The following is a 23,480-nucleotide window of genomic DNA, read 5'->3' on the forward strand; positions in this document are numbered from 1 at the left end:
CAGCCTCAGGGGAAGGCAAGGGAAAACCTCTTCTGAACAAATCTTGCCAAGAAAACCCCTTGATGGGCTTAGGTTCATCGTAAGTTGGAAATGACCTGAGGGCACACAACAACAAAACTCCATCTGAGGGAATGCTGAGGTTTGTAGTTTTGTGAAATATACTTCTCTGCTAGAGAGGTTTAGTCAAGTCCTACAAACTGGAGTCTCAAGCAGAGAATCCCAAGTACCTCACTCTCAAGTACATGATTTGATATGGTAGAGCCATGGCAATCAAACAGGTATTAAATCCTAGACCAACTGAGCCACTCCTCAACTCAAGTCATTGTAGTTGTTCTGCCTTTTCCTCCTTAACAGATTTTTATGGAAAGACTAAGCCTTTCTTGGAAACAGCAGTGAATAAATCCCAAGTTGTAATCTTACACTTAATTACTAGGTGATTATGTCCTCCTTGAGATTGCCAGAGTAGATATAGTATTGAACTTTGAGCAAGTAAGAGTTACTCCCTGGGGGAGAGGTGTAGTGCAGACGCTTATTGTAACAATTCAAAAAGCCACAACCCCAAGAGCCCCAAAATGCAGACAGATGCGTAGTTCTATATTAAAAACTTGGTACTAGTATTTGGTTCCTCTTGGAACAGGTTTTTTTGTAAAGCTAATGGATCTTGATTGTTTATTTCAGCCCAAGCACAACAATGTTTGTTTGCAATAATATCATCTTTCTGGGAAAATCCCATCTTCCCTTCAACTCACGTGTGACTAGCAGCTACATTCAGAGGGAATAGGAGAAATGGAAGGGGCCTTACTAATTAATTATCAGTCCCAGCTCTCCAACCTTGTAAAGTCTGGCTCTACTACAGCACTGACCAGGGCCTGTTCCAGACTGCCAAAGTAAAGCTGCTTTGGGTCTCTTTGGAGGTACAGTATGCTATTTAAATGATGCATGCATCCTAAGAGTCCGGAAGCTGCACCAAAGCTGCACTCCAGTGCTTAGGAATGGAGTGTGGCTTTGGCGCGACCTCCGGACTCTTAGGACCCATGCGTCATTTAAATAGCATACCTCCAAAGAGACCCGAAGCAGGTTTATTTTGGCAGTCTGTAACAGGCCCAGATGACCTCAAAAACTCTCTCAGCCAAAGTTATTTAGCAGTATGTTGTTGGGCAGCGGTTCTCAACCTGTGGGTCGCGATCTCTCACAGGGGTCACCTAAGACCATCGGAAAACACATATTTATGAGGTAACAACAAAAATCATTTTATGGTTGGGGTCACCAACATGAGGAACTGTATTAAAGGGTCACGGTATTAGGAAGGTTGAGAACCACTGTTGTAGAGGATTACACAAGGTTAAATCTGGAAAACATTCAAACGTCCTTGAAGGACACAATTCAAATGTGGAAACACCCATACTGCTACTCCCATCATTACTAGCCAGGACAAACAGCAGTGAGGGATGACAGTAGTTTCAGTCCAGCGTCACCTAACAAGTCATACAACCCTGTGCCTTTAAGTGTAAGACCAAGCCTAAAATTTGCAGCTGTTCTTTTCTTGGAAGTCACGTCCCATTAGTTTCAGTGCCCCATAACTATTTTTACTCCTGGAGCCTTGATTGTAGTTGGTTACTTTATCTCAGCATTCGTCTCTCCTTCTAGGCTCTCCCTTGCAACACTTCCATCCAGCAAGTCTCATGCCCTTGTTGCTGGCTCAAAGTTTACCTGTTTCACCCTTCTTGTCCCTCCCTCCTCCTAAATGGCATGCATTTCACTCTGGCTGGCATCCCTATGCCTATTTCAATGGCACCCACTGCCCTGTCCAGTAAAGCTTTGCTTTTCCTTCCAGGTCTTGCCATTTCTACAGAGACACTCCTTCCTCTACATATGAGCCCAAGCAATAAAGTGGGTCACATTGGCTTTTCCAAACACAGGCCAGGATTGGATCTGAATATCAATCGGGCTCCTGAGCGAGCCTTATGCCCCCCCCCAATAGAAAGAGAGGGGAAAATTCTTTTCCTTACCTCTCTCCTTTCCTAAACTCCACTCTGCCTTGTGTGCTTGCTAAACAGACAGGCAGAGACAGCATGCTTTATTTATTTTTCCTGAGAATTGCAGGGCATTTCTCAGACAAACTAACTTCTACATTTGATAAATACAGAAAGAACAGTATTTCCCCCCATTAAGATTTCTGCTGGTGGGGAGGAATTACTCTGACCTGAATCAAGACAATCACAAACCATAAGGGCTGAAGTACAAAATATGATTGCAAGGCCAGGGTTCAGACCATGTACAAAGCGCAATCCCTCATCACCATATACAGCACTGGACTTCAAGGCAAATATTTAAAGGGAGAGGTAAGTTAACCATGTCCTTGCAAAGCAAAGCAAAATTCCTCATTAAGCTGGTACAGAAATAACTATTGCAACAGCCACTTTGCCACATGTTAGGATCTGGATTAATTTATACAGTAGTTGATTATTTGGTAAGGAATCCATAGTCTGAATGTGATTCTAATAGTACTTGATAAATACATGTTAGTAGGACAAGTTACTCTGACAGAAGAAGTGAGTCTAAAAACAGGGTCCAAAAGTTTCACTGGGTTCTCTGGGAGGATACAGTGAAAAGAAGAATACAGGAAAAGGCTAAAGAGAAACTGCAGTGCAATTGGGAAAGTTTAGATTCTGGACTTAATGGCCATCCAGGGTGGGGCAGAGGAGTTGTTTAGATATTATAACGTGTATAACTTCATTTTCTTCAAAAAAGTGATAAACCAGTTCTGCTCCATTTGATCATCTCTCCAAGTAAACTCCTTCCTCAAAGTTCTGCCCTATAGCACGAGTGAGGAGAGCCTTTTCACACTAGTTATACCAGTACGATTCCACTTCAGCTGCCAAAGCTGCATTCTGTGTAGTCCAGAGTTTGTAGTTCTATTGAGATGTTACAGCTCTCAATAGAACTACAACCTTTACCAATTATCCTCTCTTGAGGCCTTCAAAAAGGTGATAAAAACAATCCTCTTCCGGCAGGCCCTCCCCAATTGATTATGGTCAGAACTGAAGGAATCCACCCATTTTATTACGTTCCCTTGTTATTCGTCATTTGTTAATTGCTGGTTTTTCTTGATGCTATTGCTATGTATTTATGTATGATTTTACTATTATAACTTTATACTTTAGGGAGGGAGGTTCTGGGATGGGAGGGGTTGGGGGGATTTTGATATTTTGTTATCTTTGTACTGTATAAACCTTGTTGTTCCCTGCCTCAATCCCCAAAAAGGAAGAGGTGGGATATAAATAAATAAATAGACATATTATTATTATTATTATTATTGTTGTTGTTGTTGTTGTTATTATTATTATTATTATTATTATTATTATCTCTCTGGCTGAGAATTCTAAATAACCCACCCTAAAGTGCAAATCCCAGAACACCATAGGATGCTGTCATGGCAGTTAAAGGGGTAATCATAGTGCTGTAATTGTATGATGTGAAAGGGGTTCGTTTTCTTAATCTTCCTTTCAGGTTGTCACAACAGATGGTGAAGTAGGAGTCCTTTGAACATTTGTGTGGGTGGAAATGTTTCAAGAGAAACCTATTTAGATTTCATAGTTTCACTCATCCATGGATTCTGCAGAGTAGTCAGGGATGCAAAGTGAAAGTGATGTGATATTTGCCAGCTAAGAGTTATGATTGATGTAATTTTTAGTATACATAGAAGTTCCTTTAATCCTCAAAGCATGAAAATCTGTCACCTTACCTGCAAAAAACAGAAGAACATCCAAGAAAAGGAATTAATGGAGAGTCAAGCACTGAAATTCATTAGTGTCAAAGCATATTAAAAAAAGAAAAAAAAAGAAAAATTTGAATACACTAACAAATAAGCATCTATCATGCAAACACACAGACGTATACTTTGCCATAGGACAGAAAATCTGATCCAATATGCACATCCTTGATTCTGGTGGAAATCCTGTTAGAATCTGGAATGAATTAACATTCCTTAGCAGTAAATTATTCAAGCTTCTTTTGGCAATATGCAATAAAATTAAATTCCACAGCATCAGTATTGGCCATGGCACTATTCTAAGTACCTAACCTTGAAAGCAAACCCTGCTGAATGTTAACAAGATGTACTTCAAAAGGAAGGGATTTAGGATAGAGGTGCAAATATCTTTTTTACCCTTCACATTGCAAATAAGCTCTAGAGTATGAAAAACCAGTAATAAAAGTTTAAAGGGATGGCATTAATTTTATTAAAATAACCCCAAGACATCACTCAACTTTTGTTATTTGCCAACATCTTTGAGTAATTCAACTGGGGAAGAAGTGCTGGGTGAGGGGTGTATATCCCCCCCCACACACCATTTCCCAGATCTACATGCCAAAAGTAAGTGGCAAATAGTTCCTATATACCCAACCAACTGCAAGGCTTACTTGCAAAATATGTCCTACTCTCATTACAGAGTCCAGCAGCAAGCTGTCAGCTCAAATTTCCCCCAATCCCTCTGCTGCACTGAGCACATCCATGAGCCCAGCCCAGCCACTGAGGGTTTGGTGCCAAGGGACCATTCTGCCATGGAAGCAAAGGACTTTGAGAACAGGGAAAGAATTACAAATCCTTTGGCCATTAGTGTCCATTAGCCTGAGAGTGAGGCCATAAAATCAGCCAAGCTAAACACTTTGGACACAAAAGGTTTCTTGATGTATTGTGAGGACACACTCACTAGCCAAGCATCATCCTAGCCTGTCTAAAGAGAAGAAGAGGAACACCATGGAGTGTGAAGTCACTTGCAATAGAGAAAAAGAGGGTGGCTAGCTGGTGGAGATGCCAACAGACCTGTACTAGTGCAAAAATAGTGCTATGGGCTACTTGAGGGAAAGGTGAGGGGTGAGATGGCACTGCTGAAGAAAGACTTATGGAGGGGGGGAGAAGCAGGTGCTGTGGGTAGAGAGAAAATAGGATGAAAGAGTACAAGTAGGGTTGCCATAACTGTCTACCTCCAAACCGGGACAAATTGGGGGGGGGGGGGGGAAAGTAGGACAAATGTAGGACAACCCCCCCAAATGTAGGACATGTTTTGTAAATGGAGGATACGAACACAAAAAAAACAAAAATTCATGAATTCAAAAAGCATTAATATAAACGGCGGTCAGCCTTCTCCGGAGGCGGAGGACGCTCCTCCACCTCCGGAGAAGGCTCCGCAGCGCCCGGCTCGGGGCCAGCCTTATTGGAGGTGGAGGATGCTCCTCCGTCTCTGGAGAAGGTTCTGCGGTGCCCAGCCCAGGGCCAGCCTTCTCAGAGGCGGAGGACACTCCTCCATCTCCGGAGAAGGCTCCGCGGAGCCCGGCTTGGGGGCCAGCCTTCTCGGAGGCGGAGGACGCTCCTCCACCTCTGGAGAAGGCTTTGCGGAGCCCGGCTAGACTCCGAGGAGAGAGGAGCCAAAGAGGGCAGGGAAGCCTCGCTGCAGCAAGGCTTCCTTGTCCTCTTCGGCTCCGTCCCGGGGTCAGGCAGCTGCCCTTCCCTGCCTCACCTTCTTGCTGCCTCACGTGCTCGGTGCGCATGCTCCAGGCTCAATGGAGGAGCAGAGGCTCAAGCTCCTCCTCTTCTTGAGGCTGGCCAATTGGAGGAGCTTGAACCTCTGCTCCTCCATTGAGTGCTGTTGGAGCGCACGCCGTGAGCACGCAAGGCAGCAAGGAGGAGAGGCAGGGCTGGTCAAGACTCAGGAGCCTGGAGCCCCGGCCACCCAGGACAAAGAGGGACGGGACGCTGCCGCTCCCTCAAAAACCGTGAATGTCCCACTTGTCCCCGGGACATGGCAACCCTAACTACAAGGATAAGATGCATAAGAAGGTATGTTATGGAGGGCAGAGAGAAAGAAGCCGACAGAAAAAAGGTTAAAACAGAAACAGTAAGCTGACATGGAAAAAATGCTTTCTTATAGAATCATAATAAATACTAAAAATAAAAATGGCCCTCAGAGTGATACAAGTTGTGCTCCACAAAATTCAACCACTTCCCATATATATTAAATATTTCTCTGCACCAGCAAGCCATAGAAGTGTAGGACTTGGGGTAATGGGCTTTAAAAATAAAGCTACAGTATTTCAAATTATATCAAAAGCTACAGGCCATACAAAACTATTTAATAGCCACACACACTAGACATGCATAAGGGCTAAAACATGAGTTGCACAGGGAAACATTTGTCCTTTTGATTTGATTAAGAGGAAAAGGGGGTTAGAAGGTGGAAAACCAGAGGTGTATTATTGGGAGAGGGGAGTTTTAGTCTTAACATGGAAGAAGCAGAAAATAAGTCTTTTGTAGTATAAATAACACCCCTTTGTAGCCAAAACTGGAGATTTAAAACTGACTGTGTAAAAGCTTTTCCTACTGTCATCCTCATGAGACAGATTCAGCAATCTCTCATTATTATACATTATTATACATCACATCTTCCAATAGGTTCAGGCTCATAATATACTGAAGAGAAAAGATTCATGTAACAGTTTTCAAGAGAAAGAAGAAAGAATTTTAGAGCTTGCAAAAGTTATAATTTTAGATGACGAGTTCCAGAATCTCCATTCACCCCTATGATGGTTGGGAATTCTGAAGAGCCCTCATGGCACACTGGTTAAATATTGCCACAAAGTTGTGAGTTCGATCTCAAGGGCTCCATGCTTGACTCAGCCTTCCATCCTTTTGTAGGTCAGTAAAATGAGTACCCAGCTTGTTGGGGGCAATTGGTTTACAGACTGTAAACCCCTTAGAGAGTGCTGAGTTCACTGATAAGCAGTATAGAACTGTAAATGCTATTGCTATGCTAATTCTGGAAGTTTTAGTTTATATATAAAACTTCTCCAAGCTCTGTAAAAGATATAGTTGATTGTACTATTTTACTGCTGTTCTTGTGAAAGTGGAGGAGGAAGCTATTTTCAACTCACATCAGAAAATATGTTGAAATGTGATTCCAGTGCGTTTAATTAAGCTTCTTCTGAGCCAAATAATCAGTGGGGAAGAGGAGGGAAGACTATCAAGGAAGGCCTGAAGAAACAAAGCCAAAATTTCCTCCCAGTGACTCATTTGTCTGTAAAAATAAAGAGAAGCAGTAGTGTCAGTTTACAAACATCAACAGTCAACTGGTGTCTCACTTAGGCATGTGCAGAATTGGGATCGGAAGGAACTCTACAGGAAAAGCAAAACAAATACTGTCTAGTCTTCAGCAAGAATGTCCATGCAAAAAAATCACAGCAAACTTGTCAAGTGGCAGTTATTTACAACTTGATATCCTGTCCTTCAGGAGTACGAGAACAGCTGACAAACTATCAATCATTGAATAATACAGAACATGTGTGTGTATCTCAGCGCCTTGACCCCATGAATTTCATAGGGTTTTTTTAGGCAAAAAATATGGGTTTTGCCAGTTCTTTCCTCTGAAATATAGCCTTTGTTTGCTGTTGTTGTGTGCCTTCAAGCCATTTTTGACTTATGGCAACACGAAGGTGAATCTATGATGGTGTTTTCTTGGCATTTTTCTTCAGAGGGTTTTGCCATTGCCATCCACTGAGGCTGCAAGAATGTGACTTGCCCATGGTCACCCAGTGGGTTTACACCCAGATGCAAAGCTGAGATTCGAATCCTGGTCTCCAGAGTTGTAGTCCAGTGTGCTAACCACTATACCACACTGGCTTTCTTGAAATGTAGCCTACAGCACCTCATATTTGTTGGCAGTCCCCCATCTAAGTACTAACCAGCTTAGCTTCCAAGATCAGATGGAACCTGGTGTCTTTAGGATGTGGCCAAAGGTAAAATTTTAAAATACTAATTTTTTATAAAACAATAAAAAAACATCACTACAAAATGACAACAAAACATATATTTTCATCTCTAGCTTCCACCTATGAAGAAAATAGAACTTTCAGACACAAGAGAAAAGGCCTTGTCATGGGCCCGTCTAAATCACAGAACGTGGCACCTAGAAAAAGTCTTCAACAACCCCCACCCCAAAAACCCACCAGTTTGCAGGGATGTTTATGTGGAAGAGATGTTTTAATACATAAATATTTCAATAAAAAATCTAGGTATTAAATACTGAATTGTGTTAAAAATGTTACGGTCACCCAAAGGAACAAAGTAAGTACTTTGGTTCCTTCAGATATTTGGTACTAGAAAATTGTTGGCCAATATGAGAGTTGTCGTATAAAACATGAGGGTGCCCAGGCAAAGAGATGTAAGCACTAAAGATGAAAGTGATTAGATGGACTAGGGATTAATACATTGATTGCAGTCCTTTTTAACAGTAAACAACAAGGATAAAACTTAGAACTGGGATCTCTTTGGCCAATACTGAGGAGGAACCTGGGGAAAGAAATGGAGCAAGATTGTTTTGTGCTGCTTCAGAGGGTACGACCCAAACCAATGGATTCAAATTACAAGAAATGAGATTCCAAATAAAAAATAAGAAGCATTTCCTGATGGTAAGAGCTGTTCAATAGTAAAATGAGCCACCCACAAAGGTGGTGGACTCTCCATCACTGGAAGCTTTTAAATAGAAGTTAAATGACCTCCTCAGAAGTGCTGTAACAGTGGATTACTGTATGGCAGGGGTCAGGACTAGGTGGGCTTTGGATCTCTTCAAACTAACTGAATAATGTCAAGCCAAAGAAAGTGACAGATGAGATTTACACACACAGGAAGATCCTTAGCAGGTTGAAGAACGTCAGTGTAAAAACTTTTTTTTTTTTTTTGAAAACTCAGAGGCACCAATGCTGATTTTGCTTAAGCGGGTAGCAGAGGCAGAAAGAAGATATGAAAGCATGGATATTACCTATTCTGAAGGAGGAAGGAAAGAGATTTTCTTCCTACAGGTTGGGTGCTGCTAGGAATATAAATGCTCACTTGTCTCAGTTTCCTATGCAAAAAACATAAATGTCAAGATGCCTGCAAGGGGGCAAGGGTGAATTTGTTTTCGCTGTTGTTGTTTCTTGTCAGTCTTGACAAGATTTTGAACATTTTCAAGATCAGGATCGACTGCTGTGTAATTCTGAATAACTATGAAAGCTGCTGCCATGATGCCCTGGCCATTTTTATTTTTAGAAGAAGCACTGAAGAATTGTTTTTGATTACTCACTCCTCCTGGATTTGTTCTGTACACTTAGCAGATACTTAGCTTCACAAAGGAAAAACAGACTGCTTTTGCAAACTAATTCTGCATTCTGCATAGAAAACTTGATAAAAGAGTGAAAGTGATCATTGTCTCAGTTGTATACTGGAAGGGAGAAATCCCATGAGCTATAATCAACAGTCTATCTTGAGAATAAGCCAATTAATAAGATTTCTTCACATCCATATGTGCTGTAGACCAGGAGGTATTGCTCATTCTAGCTGTAGTTATTTTTGGTAACATTGTTATGGGAATTAGGGGTCAACATCTGATAATGTTCCCATCTAGTCTATATCTAATCAGTTTGGTAATCATAATATTATGGGGGACTTTATCAAATGCTTTGCTGAAATCCAGATGAATGATATCCATAGCATTCCCACCTTAAACTAGAGACCAGATCAAAAAAAGATATATTAGTTTGGCAGGACAGTTCTTGACAAACCCATGCTGGCTCTTACTGATCACTGAATTGTCATCAAAATACTTGCAGACAGACTCTTGCATACTTCATTCTAATATTTTTTCTGGTATTGAGGTCAGGCTGACCGGTAATTTCCTGGATCTTCTTTTTTGCCCTTTTTAAAAAGAGGGGCAATGTTTGCTAAAGTTTGGTAACTTTGGGATGCAGTTTAATTGGCCCTTCAAATTTGAATTTTTCTAGGTTAACTAGGTGATCCCTTCCTTTCTTCCTTCTTGATTGGATTTATACCCCTCCTTTCTCCCAAAATAATTCCTGGATTCTTATCTATCTTGATTTGCAATCCAGATTCCTTGACAAGGTCTCCGCTGCTGCACGAAAGCACAGAGTTCTCTCTCTCTCTCTCTCTCTCTTTTGGGGGGGCGAAACTGAAGCAAAATAGATACTGAGTAGTTCTGCTTTTTCACTGTGATCTGTTAGCATTTTGTTATCTTTACTGAATGGCAGCACCGCTGCCTCCTTGGTCATTCTCTTGCCTCAAATGTATGTGAAAATCCCCTTATTGTTGCTCCATGCTTGCCTAGCCAGCTTCAGCTCATTCTGAGTGGTAGCTTTTCTTATACTGTTCCTGTTAGCTTGGGCTATACATCTGCACTCTTCCTTAGTGATTTGTCCTTCCTTCCATTCTATATACATACATATGGACATAATGTGTGTTGAGACAACAGGCTCCTTGGTGTCGTCTCCCACTTTTGATGCTACTAATACAGTGGGTGGCTAAACTTACCACAAAACCAAGTTCCATGTTAGCAAAACTAACGGATCTCTGAACTACACATGTGTTTAGATAATTTTACAGTACTGAACGATTCATTTTTTAATGTACAATGTCCTACTATCCTCAGCATGCACAATTTTAAAAATATATGTGCAAGTAAAAAAATTTAAAAACATGTTGAAACTGCATCTTGGAAACAATGGAACCATTCTATGCAGTTCTGCTCTGCCTTCCACTTCCAACTCTTGGTTGCTGCTATCAAAATGCCAACTGTATACAGATACACAGAAATTTTGCCCTCTGCTGGAAAAGTCTTATCAGTGGAAATATTCTCTAAGCATGCCATTATACCCATTATATCCAGTAGGCATCAAATGAAATAGCTTTGAAATGCTTTTAAGCGTTCCCAAGACAAAATATGTATCAACTGCGCAAAGGGCATTTTCTGTGGCAGCCCCGCAATCTTGGAACGCCCTCCCTGAAGAACTCCGCTCAGCCCCCTCCCTGGAGTTGTTTAAGAAGAACCTGAAGACTCATTTATTCCGTCAAGCTTTCTCCCACATGTCCTGACTGTTCCCCCTATGTGTACTGTGTGTAGTATTGTTGTTTTGTATTGTATCGGATTTTTAACTCTTTAGTAATTTTGATTGATTCTATATGGATTTTAATAGTTATGTTGGTTTTAATCGGGGTTTTTACTGGGATGTTGTTTTTTAATCTGTATTGTATTATATTTGTACTGTCTGTAAACCGCCGTGATCGTAGGAACGGCGGTATAGAAATAAAATTTCAATCAATCAATCAATGCTATTTCAGACTACAGTTACCAGAATCACTTATGCTTGCTGGCGGGATTTGGGGAACTAATATTGTGGGGGAAATCCAGAATTTAAAAAGAAAGATCACCCTACAGTAGCTTGATCCAATTAAGAAAAAAAGATAGTGTTGTTGTGTGCCTTCATTTTCCAACCTATGACAACCCATTCATAGGGTTTTCTTGGCGAGATTTGTTCAGAGGGGGTTTGCCATTGCCTACCTCTGAAGTTGAGAGAGTGTGATTTGTCCAAGGTCACCCAGTGGGTTCCCATGGCCAAATGGGGATTTGGACCCTGATGTCCAGGGTCCTAGTCCAACACCCAACCCATTACACCACACTGGCTCTCAAGATAGCTTTACCAGATTGAAAACTAGAGAGGGCTAGTGTAACTTTAATGGTTGAATAGAAGAGGGCATTTCAGCAGACGGAGCTTGCCTCACATACAGGTAACAAGCAACATCTGCTAAAATTTCTTCTTCTGTACAGCAATTAAAGTACAAGAGCCCTCTCCAGTTTTCACTCTGGCAATCCTAAAGCTACAGTTTTGCATTTTCAAGATCTGATCGAGGCTGTTGATGGCCAGGTCTTTTGGAGGTCTCTCATTCATAGGGCCATCATAAATCAAAGCTGTTTTTATAGGAAAATACAAGGGCAAAATGCAATTTTTCTAGCTTATACAATAGAGATGCACCCCAAGACAATGGGACCTGTTACCCAAATGATGAGGATACAAATCATAGAATCATAGAGTTGGAAGAGACCACTAGGGCCATCCAGTCCAACCCCCTGCCATGCAGGAAATCTTTCTGGATTTCAAAGCATCCCTGACAGATGGCCATCCAGCCTCTGTTTAAAGACCTCCAAGGAAGGAGACTCTATCACCCTCCGAGGGAGTGCATTCCATTGTCGAACAGCCCTAACTGTCAGGAAGTTCCTCCTAATGTTCAGGTGGAATCTCTTTTCCTGCAGCTTGCATCCATTGTTCCGGGTCCTGTTCTCTGGCCCATCATTTGGGATAACAGATCAAGATGGCATTAGTCAGCCTGAGGTGATGGCATTTTTTCCCCACCACAATGCCTACGGCCTATGCAGGGTCTATTGGACTTAACAGCCACTCTGTGGGAGCCAGAATTCCTATGTTGAGAATAAGCAGGAGTCTTTTAAGTACTGCTTTTATGGCTCAATAAGCAGAAACAAACCTGAATTGTCTATAGCTCAGGCCACAACCCCTCTGTGAGCCCCCCACATGGGGGTCACTCAGCCATACACATTCCACACAGTTCCACTGCAAAAGCACTCCGGTACTGTGTCATATGCAGACATGAGATAAATCTAAGCCAAACTGGTCTCAGGGCAGCTCCCTCCTGCACTGCTAACATTATTGTCAGGAAGCTAATACCTGTGAACTTTTGGTGCTCAAAATACTAAGACGCCTGAATAGTTTGAATACTTTCAGCTGGCCTTAATTCCTTTACTTAAGATTAATAAGGTGGTATAGATGCAAGGAGGCATTTTTTCACCTTGCCTTCCCAACAGGTTCCCATGCTCAGCTGACAGCTCACTTCCACAAATCTCTGCTGAAGTGAACAGTGGAATTTACAAAGAATCAAGGCTTCAGTTCTATGACCCATAGCATCACAGGTTCTTCAAAGGTATTACTACTATTAGGCAGAATGGAGAGGCTGCTTCAGGCAAGAGATGCTAAGGCATGTTGGAGGGCAAAACCACCTGTACCAGTCTACCTGCCCTGTACCCCCTAAGTGAGTCCAAACACGCACCACACAGAACTGATGGAGAAAAACAAAACCCTTGTGGGAACTTCAAAGAATATAAGAGAAGACCCTCAAGCCACCCAGCATTCACTGACACTTCCCTCTCCACCACCACTCAATATGTCTGCCCCCTATAATGTTCCCTTCCCTCGCTACTCTTCCCCAACCTCTCTGCCTCAGCATAGAGATAAACTCTGCACCTTTTCTAGTAATAAACACCTTAATGACTTCTCTTCACTTTCCAGGTTACTGGCAAATGATTACTGAATAACAGATTCCTTGCTTCTGAACAGGTGACTAGCGGTGATGCAGAATATCCAAGACAGAGTGTGGGACTTTTTAACAGAGTCTCAGAATCCTCCCACCAATTTTAGCCACAGGGGATTCTGGAACTGCCAAACCATAACTCACTTTTCCATGTTCTGTATCAAACCCTCTCAGCACTTTGACAACAAAGGTACTCTAAGGGGGCCCAATGTGCCCTTTCTATACACACTGCATTCAGAGGTGCACAACCTTTTTATCTCCTAAATCACATCCAGTGCTAGCTAATAGACAGATGTCATTCTCTGCCCCCCCACTGAAATTTAACCACTGTTACTGGCAGCAAGTAGGCAACAATCTTATCAGAAGCCAAGGAAGAAAATTATTTTTTCTGAAGTCCAATGATTAGCTCAGCTAGCCATGAAGAAAATAGGTGCAGCCTAGTTACCAGCTTCAGGGGCTGCAAGTAGCCCCAGGGCTGCAGGTTGCATACTTGAGCTCTCCTTATTGAAGTATTGAGAGTGTTAATTAAGATCCTACCCCGGCCTGTTGTGTGCAGATAGTCTACAACAGGGGTAGGCAACCTGCAGCCCGTGGGCCAGATGTGGCCCGGTGAGGCCTTGGGACCAGCCCCAGCCCGGTCCTGCCGCTGATTGCCGCCGGGGCCTTTGGCCTCTCGCGTGCAGGGGCAATTGTCTATAGAAGCCTCAGAAACATGCATTTATATTAACATTTAAAAAAAAAATCAGCAATTTTTTTCATGTGTCCTCCACTTTTTTAAAAAAAGTGTCCACCATTTGAAAATTTTGTCCTACATTTGTCCCAATTTATTAATTTATTTAAATTTTTTAAAAAATATTTCATTATTTATTTTTTGGCTTCGGCCCCCCAGTTGTCTGAGGGACAGCAACCTGGCCCCCGGCTCAAAAAGGTTGCCTACCCCTGGTCTACAACCATCCTGATGGCTTTCATTTGTCCAGGTTGCAGAACCTGGGATGTTCTTTCTGGACTACAACTTCCAGAATCCTTCAGACAGCATGGCCACTGGCTAGCGATGCTGGCTGGGGAATTATTGGACCCTTGCAAAGTAACTTTCCAGGTTCTGCAATATAAGCCCTCAAGGTTGCGTAACATTCTGTGGGTGAACAACAAAAACCTATTGCTCACAGCAATCCCATTAGAAGATGCCGTGGATGAGTGAGTACATGTATCAACATGCACAGATAGCAGAACGGGGGGGGGGGGGGGGGTTGAGCCTCATTAAGGGTAAATGGTAAAGGTTTAGCCATGATATAAATGTCTAGTCATAACTAACTGTAGGGGGCTGTGCTAAGCTGAAGAGCCAGCGTTGTTCAAGGACTGGTGGTCATGTGGCCAGTATGACTGCACCAAAGTAGTACCTATTTATCTACTTGTATTTGTATGCTTTCACACTGCTGAGATGGCAGAAGCTGGGATTTGTGATGGGAGCTGATCCAATTGTGCGGCACTTGGGCCTTGAACTGCCAACCTTACAGTCATTAGAACTGGCATCTTAACCATTAAGGGTTAATCATTAAGGGTAAACTGGGGTTAAAACACCCTCCCCCCCCAATGATCAGGCATCAACCCTACTTTAGAGCCTTGTTCCTTGATACACTAATTTTATTCTTAAACCATTTTTAAAAATACATCATTTATTATTTTGCCATTTTTTCATGATGGTCACTTTGTTAACTGTTTTAGTGGTGGCATTATTATTCACTGTACTCTGTGTTTTTACTGTTTTAAAAATACTTGTAAGTGTCCAAAATTTATAATGATTGCATCCCAGTCTTGAGCTCCCACAACGTAGAAACTGTTCTGGGGTATCTATCAGTCTGTCTGCATTGCCTGTTCTCTCCCTTGATTATGGGAATACAAGGTGGCATTGGGATAAATTTTCCCAGCAAAACAAAATTTACATCTGAGTCTCCCCTGGCATCCTGGAGAGAATGAAAGCCGTCATGCTCACTAAGCACAGATGTGGTAGTAAAGGGACCAAAAATGATCCAAAAGGCAGACTGAAAAAAAAAAAGCAAGGATAAAGTATATGGGAGAGAGAGAGAGAGAGATTTGCTGCTTGTGGGAAGAGAAAACAAATATGTTTTTCAGAGATGGGGAAAAGAAGAGGCCTGTTGTAATGCTGCAAAAGAATGAGAAAAGAATGGGGTGAAAGTGAGCAGGGAGGGAGAAGCTGAGGAGAGGTAGACACCATCTAATGGATAAGAAGAAGATCTGTGGTAGAACAGAAAGAGCATAGCAAAAATTGATAGGTGTCCAACACTGGTATGTGTTTTGTGTGTACTGCTGTCTGAAAAGAGCTACACTGTTATCCTTGCATGTATGTGAGGTAGATGAACAACAGGCAAAACTATACACATGACCACCCCACCCCCTTTCACACTTCAAGCTTTTAAGAGACCATGCCGGCTGCTTTACTGGCCTGGGGCATTTGCAAAAAGCAGGCAGACATGTCCACCCATGAAAAGTAGCTGAAGGGAAATCCAATATACCTGGTCATCTGCCCCATAAAATTGTTGTGCACCAATACCAGCTCCTTGGCAATTGGAAACAGACTCCAGCAAAGAAAAAGAGCCCCAGAAGGGCACCAAACAGGCCACAACTGGACCTCACTCTAGCACATAAAGGGTGAAAAGAAATGGAGCTGAAGACCAGCAGGTAGCAAAGACCCTACAAAGAGCAAATACAGAGTCCCAGGAACATGGGATTAAATAATAATAATAATAATAATAATAATAATAATAATAAAAATAATAATAATGCAAGCTGCTGTCACACATGTCATGCTTTACCTTTTAGCTGTGTATTAAGCTAAGTTTGGATAAGTTACTTTTTTGAACTATAACTTCCAGCATCCCCCAGAGAGCATGGCTACTGTAGATTCTGGGACTTGCAATAATAAAAAAAACTTTTCCAAGCACTCATATTAAAGCAGTTTTCCCTTGAGCCCAGGTAGCAATATGTCAAAGTTAAACATAAAAATGCTGTTTTCACTTTCAATTAAAATTCAAGTATACATCTGAAAACATTGTACACTATTGGTTTTAGCTCTAAATATTCTGTTCTTATTCATGTTGTGAGCTGTCTTGGGAAAAAGGTGGCAGGTATGATAAGTTAAAATAAAAACATGTGTGCTCTCATAGCTAAATCTAGAGAAATATCAAAGAACTGTTGGCTAACTGTATAGTGGAAACATCAGAATCACGGCTGCAGGCCATACTGCTTTCTTAAATCCAGAAAATCCAAACAAGGCTATACAGCAGATGCCAGCATTTGCCCTCTTGCTTACAAGATTCTATGCAGCTGACATGATCATAGACAAACAGCTGGCAGATGTCAGCAGCTGGTAAAGTTGAAAGGACAGACTATGTCTGTGGCAAGGCTCCACTATTAGCAAGGCCCTTCTGTTTCAAAAGTAAGTTACAGTTGCCTCTCCCAACCTAGTGCCTTCCAGACAGTTTGGACTAGAATGAGAGGGAAGATATTGAACTACTCACATAAATCATAATACTGATTGCACCAACTAAGGGGAGTATATTTACATCTTACAGAGGAGGAAATCAGACACCTTCCTCTGCCTCTGAATGCCCACTCCTTTTTCATATCAGCTTCAGCAGGTGTCTGCTTCCATTGACTATACTTCCCACAGCTGCTGTTGTATGGGCTGGTGATGGGAAATGCAGTCCAACATGTCTGGAGGATGCTAAGTATGTGACCTAGAAACTACTTGCTGTGACTGGCATGTTTTTCTTCAGGAGCACTGCCCAAGAGGCCCAGGACAAAGAATAGGCCTCTTTGAAACCAAATTAGTCCATCTTGTTTTGTTTTAAAGACATTAGAAATTATTCCCTTACCTTGGTGCCAGTGCAGAAAATGTATTTTGCTTCTGAAAAAGAGAGACTGCTTTATCACTCTCATGCAGGGAGTCAGTCCAAGGCTGTAATTCTAGCAAACTGTGTCAGCACGACACAAACTGTGTCTTTTTGAGAGGCGAGAAGAGGGAAATCATGAACTGAAGCCTTAGGTTTGTTCAGACCTAGTAATTTTCCAGCAGTGTTTCTTTTGTTTGCCCCAAAATAATTACAAAGAACATTGCCTGGGAGGGAATGCTTACAAGAATATTTTACCTCAGGGGTGGAAATCATGAGCATCTCCAGATGCTGTTGGAGTGCAGCTCCCAGGATTCCTCATCACTGGCCATACTGTCTTGGGCTGCTGGAAAATAAGAGTCCAAGGTTTGCAGGTTTACTATTCCTGCCTTAAGGAGTTGGCAGCGCAAGAAATAATGTGAACCATCACACCAGCTGTAGTTTTTGCATCAGAAGTCACAGAGAGGGCCCTACCGTTCATTGTCTTAGGGAATAAGCATGAAAATTCTAGGACCTTTCCAGATACATCTAATTGCAATAGATTAACATAGCAAAGAAACATAACTCTATGTATCATTACTATTTTTTTTAATCAGAGCTGAGTAATGTTTTTGTTGGACTACTAAAATATCTCTGAGTCAATAAAAAAGAATTTAAGTGAAAATGGTACAGTTGGCCCTCCACATTTGCGGATTTGACTTTTGCAGATTTGATTAATATGTTCTCTCTATGAATCTCTAGGTCCTCAAGCACAACTCTGTCAGTTGACATAGAGTTGTGCTGGAGAACCAGAAGTTCCTAGAGAAAACAATTCTCTAGGTCCTCCAGCATGATTCTATGATCAATGTCTGGCAGATGCTAACCACAGAGTTGCACTAGAGGATCTGAAGATTCCTAGAGAAATGTCCTCTCAGGTAAAAAGAATAGTGGTTTTTTATTTGCAGTTTTTCCACATTCATTGAGGTCCTTCACTCCTAACTCCAGCAAATGTGGAGGAATCACTGTAGAGGTAACAGTTGCAATATATGGACAGAATATATATAAATTTATTACAATCAACCGGTCAAACATCAAGTAAAACATAATAATACACAAATAAACATCAGCCCAAAAACATCATAAACATCAGCCAAGAAGAAGAGCCCTCCTTCTGACCACCATCTTGAGGGGAGAGAAGCAGGCAAGAAACAACAGGCCTCTGCCTGCCAAAAAGAAGAGCCCTCCTCCCGACCACCATCTTGAGGGTCATGATGTGTTATGTATTGTTAATCTGATATTGGAAACTGCTTTGATCGTCCACGGAAAAGCGGTATACAAATAAAACTTATTACAGTATTATTATTATTATTATTATTATCATTATCATTATTATTATAAATCATCAGACATGGACAGAATGATTTCTGGACATTTTTGTTTCATCCTCTATTCCAACTTCTGCAGCACTCACTCTAATAAAGAGTCCTGGAGTATTTGAAAGCTCATCTACTGTATTTTAGTGATTTCATATCAATATTACCCAACTGTGGATCAACACTACCCCCCAGCCCCCACCCATCCACCATCTACTGCAAAAGATTTAGATAATTGTGGCTCTTTTGATGTTGCTGAATTGCAATCCCCATAAGCCCACATCAGCATACTCAATGGTGAGTGATGATGGAAGTTGTATAGCATCTACACTTGGAGAGCCATAAATTATGCATTGGAATATCATGTTTTCCCAGCATTCAAAAACAAAAATGTCCTATTGCAATAGTTATGAGTTAAGAAAATGAAAATCTTCCACTAGATGGAATGATTTTTTTAAAAAATTGGAGGCTACAAAAATGCAGCAGGTAGCCACTGAATAGTATCATAGATCTATTTATAATAGGTACTGTAATAAAACCAGATAATCTGGCTGTACCTTTATGTGAATGAGATAGACTATGATGTTTTCACACATCATTGTCCTGTCATATGGTTGGTCCTGATCAGAACTTTGAAAAACTACTTGAAAAATATCGCTAGTTTCCAATTTATTATTATGTGGTGTCCCCTTTCTTTGGAATTAGAATGCATATTGAGTGAATTGAATTAGAATGTATATTGAGTGTTTCCAGCCTGTGGGCCATTGTTTTGTTTTCCATATTTGTTGACACGTTTTAGTTAGAACTAGAGTAGATTCTGCATCAGTTGGTTTAGGCAGCTCTATTGGTGTGCCAACCGTTCTTGGTAATTTATTCCTTCTAAGTGCTCTGAGTACACCTCCCATTTCATTTTCTAGAATTGTAAGTTCATCTTCAAATGGTTCTTTCTTGGATGAATCTGTCATCTTTTCATCTCATTTATATAGTTCTTCAGTGTATTGCTTCCATCAGCTTTTTATTCATACTTTGTTGTGAAATACGTTCCCCTGATGGTTGTATAGCATCCCCACTCTTGGATTAAATTACTTGAATTTTATGGGAGAGGTCCCTTGTATTTTTTTTCTTTTTTATTGTCATTTTCTATTTCTCTTTATTTCTGCAATTATTATAGTATTATAGTAGTTCTCTGTCATGCATACACATACACACACACTCTAGGACGGGGACATCAGTGCAGCTGCAAAACCTTGGTATTATTTGATCAAGAAAAATAAGAAATGGTATAGCAATGGGACACAGTACTTATGATTTTAATGTGTTAGCACTTGACTCCAATTAAAAGTAAATTAAACATGCAAGTCATCTGCTAGGAAGTGACCAGAGAAGTTATAATGAAACATGTCTTCTGAATCACATGTTTTGTACTTGAACAAAAATCCAGCCACTTTGGTATAACAGAATGAGAGATATGGAAGAGACCACAAGGATTATCCAGTCCAACCCCTTGCTAAGCAGGAAGACACAATCAAAGTATTTTAGTACTATGTTGTGAGGTTATATGTAGTATGGGCTTTGGGGGGGGGGGTATGATTGTGGAATCAATATTGTAGCACTTTCATATTTATGTTTGTATGGGTGTATGCCATCTGTAATATGTTTAGCATCTTTTTTATCATATTGATACAGAATTTAATAACAATAAAGTATTACAGATGTCAGGGTTTTTTGTTGAGCACATTGTACACTGCAGAAATAATCCAGTTTGAGACTGCTTTAATTGCCCTAGATCAGTGCTAGGGAATCCTGGGAATTGTAGTTTATTGTGGCACCAGAGTTCTCTGAAAATGAAGGCTAAATGTCTCACAAAATTCCCAGAATTCGCTAGCAATGAGCCAGGGCAGTTAAAGTGGTAACTGGATTATTTCTGCAGTATGTTTTGGACTATAGGCTGCTATGGTTAGGATTACATTTTTGGAATGCCTCTGCAAACATTACTTTGCAAGAATATTAAATAGTGTGTTAGAAGTCACATTCTAGCACAGCAGCTGTAGCAGCACATGATACACAGCATGTTATTTCTCTTTCATATGAGAAAAAACAAATAAGACACATTGGGGAAAAGCAGAGCCTGATTGCCTTGACACTTTACATTCTGGCTCCAATTACAGGAATTTAATGCATATGGGAATTAAGCTGTATAATTTTTATTTTATTTATTAGTTCTATTTGTAGCTTGCTTTTCTTCCACTGAGCTCAAAGCAGCATTAATTTGCTCTCTTTATCCTCATAGTAATCCTGCAAGGTAGGTCAAACTGAAAGATAGTTAATGTCCCAAGGTTTCCACAGGTCAGCAGGGACTAGATCCTAGATTTCCCAAGTTCCAATATTTTAACAGTTAAGAAACTAACCACTCCATAATCTTGCTAATGAATGTATCTCTAAATTCTGGCCAAGTTTCTAAAATCAGAAATTACAAACCAATATTTTCTTCACTGACTTCAGTATGCTGAAAAAGGGCTTGAGGACTAGAAGCTTAAAATGTAAACCAGGGTTATGATACTGTAGCCCTCCAGTTACACTCATTAATCCCTCACCATTGCATATATGATGACTAAGGCCTGTTACAGACTGCCAAAATAAAGCTGCTTCGGGTCTCTTTGGAGGTATGCTGTTTAAATGATGCATGCATCCTAAGAATCCGGAAGCTGCACCAAAGCTGCACTCCAGTGCTTAGGAATGGAGTGTGGCTTTGGCGCGACCTCCGGACTCTTAGGACCCATGCGTCATTTAAATAGCATACCTCCAAAGAGACCCGAAGCAGCTTTATTTTGGCAGTCTGTAACAGGCCTAAGTCTGATGAGAGTTGTATGTTCATAACATCTAGAGGACCATACATTCCCTCTCTCTTGGTACAGACTCTTTACAGAATAAAGAGGGGTGAAAACAAATGGTTTAGACAATCTGACTGAGGCAAAAATTAAACTTCAATTGTTGGCATATTTTTATCAGCTTTTTAAAAAATTTCTTTCCATTTCTTCTGCTGTTTTGTCTCTCATTTATTTTTATTCTAAAAAACATGCACACCACCAGTCCAGTACATTTCTAGGATGGATCTCACAGGGAAAAATAAACTACAGTCTCAAAAAAAAAAAAAAAAAAAGGCAAACATGAAATAAATACTCACACAATAATAAAAGAACTAGAGCCATTATTCCATTGCCACAGATTCTGCATCTATGGATTCAATCACCCATGGTTTGAAAATTTCCCCAAAAATATTCCAAAAAGCAAACCTTGATTTTGCCAGGTGTGTGTGTGTGTGTGTGTGTGTGTGTGCATGCATGTACATGCACACACTTTCAAGTCACCTGCTGACATAAGGCAACCCCATGAATTTCATAGTGTTATCTTAGCCAAAGAATACTCAGAGCTGGTTTTGCCAATTCCTTCTTCAATAATTTAGCCCACAAAACTTGGTATTCATTGGCAATCTCCTGGCTGACCCTGCTTAGTTTCCAAGATTGGACAGGATCAGGTGTCTAAGCCCTGTAGATGTTGTCAAACTGGGACAGAAAGGTGAAGAGGTTACATTCAAAATCAAATGTTTATATACACTACACATTCAAATTACAGTACAGTGGTACCCCGGGATACGAATGCGCCGGGTTACGAATTTTTCGGGATACGAAAAAATCCCATAGGGATTTATTGCTTCGGCTTACGAAGGTTTCTTCGGGTTACGAAAAAACCGCGGCGCTATTTTCCGCCACCGGAGGGCAGCAGAGAGCTATTTTTCCATTAGCGCCTATGGGAATTCGGCTTACGAAGGTATTTCGGGTTACGAAATTAACCGCGGAACGAATTAATTTCGTAACCCGGGGTACCACTGTAGTTAATATATTTACCTAAACAATTTATACCCCCTTCCTCAGCTAGAAAAGCCCCTAGAGACCGAGTGCCCAAACTCAAAGGCATTCCGGCGCCTGGTGTTACCCAGTGCCGGGGAGGGAACTTCTGGGGGTGGGACTTCTGCCTTCTGGGGATGGGACAACCAGGGGACAAGACTTCCCTAGAGACAGCTGAAGGGGAGGGGGGAGAAGAGGAACAGGTATGCAGCTCTTCCTTCTCTTCCCTGCCCTCCCAGGCCTTCAGCTGTTTCCAGAGAGGCAGCTAAAGGCACGGGAGGGTGGGGGAAGAGGAGGAACAGGCGTCCGTATGTTCCTACTCTTTTCCCGCCCCCTTGTCTCTCTGCATGCCCTCAGAAATGGCTTCGCATGCCAGAGAGGGCACGTGTGCCATAGGTTCGCCACCATTGCCCTAGAGTGACTTACAGATAAGTTAAAAACAAGCAAAGCATGTTTGTTATAACAAAAGGGACACTATTTTACCACCCCATTGTAAATAATGGGACTTGAGCATCCACAGATTTTGAGCATCCATAGGGGGATTTTCACACCCTATCTGCCTGCACTTTAGGAAAGATAATCCAAAATGCTTTCCTTGCCCCCCCCCCACCACTGGGCTGAAGGAAGGAGTCATTGGCAGAGGGGCTAGGCAGACTAAATGGTGGCATATTATGAGTGGCGGGTTACAGACCGCCAAAAAATACGTAGTGACTACATATTAGGGTTAGGAAGGTGCGGTGCTTCCGCACCCCCCTAACCCTAATATGTAGTCACTACGTATTTTTCAGCGGCGGCCGTTCCAGACGGCCGCCGCCATGTTTACGTCTTGGATGCATAGCATCCAGACGTGTCGCGGCGTCATAGCTGCGCCGAGGAAAGAAGCTCCATTTTGGAGCTTCTTTTTTGCTCCGTAACGGAGCCGCGTGGTTTGGCTGCAGCGGCTCCCTCACGGAGCAAACAGCGGCGGCGGCAGATCGCCGCAAAGCGACGGTTTATAACCCGCCAGTGATTCATTTGGGGGTGTCCTTGTAAAAAAAAAAAGAAGGTACCCACCATCCCTGATTTGGAACAAACACAAGATTTGTTTTTATAAAATAAAATTCTTTGGGGT

The 23,480-nt window shown here is 41.5% G+C and overlaps 1 protein-coding gene across 4 annotated transcripts in view; it reads right to left on the minus strand.

Annotated features, from left to right (window-relative positions):
• Window positions 1-23,480, minus strand: part of SLC29A1 (solute carrier family 29 member 1 (Augustine blood group)) — a 110,264-nt gene that overhangs the window by 70,985 nt on the left and 15,799 nt on the right. For 2 of the 4 annotated variants that reach the window (XM_042475218.1, XM_042475253.1), the window contains exons 2-3: window positions 17,371-17,458; window positions 6,931-7,073 (exon numbers count right to left, since the gene is read on the minus strand). The exons of 1 other annotated variant lie outside the window; for it this stretch is intronic. The gene's annotated coding sequence lies outside the window, so the exon portion shown is untranslated. The remainder of the gene's footprint in view (window positions 1-6,930; window positions 7,074-17,370; window positions 17,459-23,480) is intronic. One more of the 4 variants, XM_042475236.1, reaches the window with a different exon arrangement.

The sequence above is a fragment of the Sceloporus undulatus genome, chromosome 1, assembly GCF_019175285.1.
Source record: "Sceloporus undulatus isolate JIND9_A2432 ecotype Alabama chromosome 1, SceUnd_v1.1, whole genome shotgun sequence".
NCBI lineage: Eukaryota > Metazoa > Chordata > Lepidosauria > Squamata > Phrynosomatidae > Sceloporus > Sceloporus undulatus.